We start from the raw sequence: 2,257 nt of genomic DNA, 5'->3' as shown, positions 1-2,257 counted from the left end.
GAACAGACGCATTTACTTTGGAAGGAGGGAGCACATGAGCCTCCTCTCTGCCTCTCACCCCACTGCCCTCTCTGCCACTTGTCCTTCTTTACCTTTCCCTCCTGGCCTTCATCTCTCTCTTGCTCTCTTCCTCAGTTCTTCCTTGTTACCTTCTCTCTCTCTCCTCACCTTTTCCCCTCTCTCTCCCTTTCTCCTTTACTCTCCTTCTTCCTTCACCTTTCCTTCTCTTACCTACAGTCTTCTAGACTGATGTCCTCTAAGGTCACTTTTATTTTACAGGTATTAAAATAGATTGTGAGTTGTCGATTTTAAAATAGTCTAAAGTCTTGGAGCTCAGAATGGCAAGAGGTAGTAAAAATGGGTCCTGCACAGAAACAGAAGGTACAGCCTCACAGTGGACATAACTCCTTCTCTCTTGTATTCCCTTCAGGGAAATATGGGGACTCTGATCAACATGAAGCCCCTATTTCTGCTCTTCCTGCTGCTGAAGCCACTGCAGTTCATGAGGATATATGATGAATCTTTATCAGACGAACAACGAGAAAGATTAGAAAACTAGATGACTTATATGGTACAGGGCTTATGAGACCACTTGCCTAAGAAACATTCAAATCCCATGTCATTATTGATTCTGAAAGACCATAGTGATCCAGACCACTATAATGATGAAATGAGATGAAATGTGTTCACAATAGACTTTATTGTGTTAAAGAGCATTTCTTCCTCCAAGCATCATATGAGGACATTCAACAGATCTGTGACAACACATTGGTGCAATGTAGCAGTGGGATTAGGAAATGTCACAGGAGCTGGAATGTAATAGCCAGAGTGCATTGCATTTTAACAAGTGGGATCATGATGTCATTTTGTGAATACACTTCATCTTACAAGGAGTGATGGGTCTTTATCACTTGTCAATGGAGAAATGATGTTGGAGAAATTATTCCTGATTCTGTAATTGATATTATTAAATTGTAAAGTGTCATCCACCAAGATAGTATCCTCTCCCTACAGTTCTAGAAGTATATTCTCTAAGATGTTAAAGCAAGAAGATAGAACACTATCCTTACTGATAGGATAAGTCAAACTTGAGAATGGAAATTTTGATCCCATTCACTTTCATCATTCACTGCCTGTCTTTTTTCTCCTTAGACCAGGCAAAGTGGGCTGGGTTAAAAGATGGTGCTCTGAGATGTGGTTTCAAACAGGTCACAGAGTTTAGCACATTTTGAATGTGATTTGAGGATGAATGCCTGCAGGGGAAGGATAAACAGCACCAAGAGGAATTGGAAATGATTTCTGAGGTGTGCTCCAAAGTTGTATTCATGCGAATTGTGGTTCAATAGAAATAATGCAGTGCATTGACATAGTGAGGTGTCTTTGGTATGCTTATGTGGGGTTTCTAGGTTTGGACAGATCCTTCTCTGTGACACAATTTGAAACAAGAAGAATTGGGAAATGCCTGAGAAATTGTGAAATTCTTCCTCCTAGTGCTATATTTGTAGAATTTCCACTTGTTCTCTTCTTTCTATACAACACAATACTCATGGGAACAAGATAGTATAGATTCTAACAGGAGCCATGTCAACATAAATACCTAAATATTCAGAATAGCAAACTCCCCAAAGTATTCTTATTGTCCAGTGCTACTTTCATTGATTCCCACATTTTTGTTTTAGCTTAGACATCGCTGTTTACACAACTACACACAATTCCTCACTTTCTGGCAAAGTCACATTTATTCACTATTTCTTATCAGTTTCCTGTCACTGTGGCTTCATCTGAGAATATTTCACTTCCAAAAGAGGCTGGAGATCCAGTGTGAGAAAAGAAATCAATCTGTCCTGTTTCAGTAATAACTTCTTTCTCTTTGAAAAACTATTATCTTTTTATCATTATTCTCTATAACTTCCTGAAAATGGGATAAGACATAGTGAGGAGAGATGGAGTGCCTGTCTCTCTTGCATGTTTCATTACAATCCAGTCTGCATGTGTCTTCCATTCCCTATCTCTATCTTCAGACTCAGAGCTAATGTCCTCATTTATCAGTAAAGACCAACAGCCTAGGGCCCAAGGCTACCAGACCCCATTCAGTGACTAAGTAAAGGACACCAGAAAATCAAGCCTCTTGATACAAATTTTCATATGGAAACTCAAGACTTTTGATTGTAATGTCTAGTGAATGAGGACCCCACCACCCTTTTGAGAATCACCATGACATCCTCTAAAAGTCAACCTTCTATACATCAGCTGAAGA

The 2,257-nt window shown here is 39.5% G+C and overlaps 1 pseudogene; it reads left to right on the top strand.

Annotated features, from left to right (window-relative positions):
* The first annotated feature begins 358 nt into the window (after positions 1-358).
* On the top strand, positions 359-978 carry LOC147364955 (inactive ribonuclease-like protein 9; annotated as a pseudogene).
* Positions 979-2,257: the final 1,279 nt, after the last annotated feature.

This window comes from Bos grunniens, chromosome 10, assembly GCF_055505025.1.
Source record: "Bos grunniens cultivar Pamir isolate PY7600 chromosome 10, Bosgru_T2T1.0, whole genome shotgun sequence".
Lineage (NCBI taxonomy): Eukaryota > Metazoa > Chordata > Mammalia > Artiodactyla > Bovidae > Bos > Bos grunniens.
The sequence above is the reverse complement of the archived record's forward strand: the minus strand, read 5'-3'. Positions and strand labels throughout refer to the sequence as shown.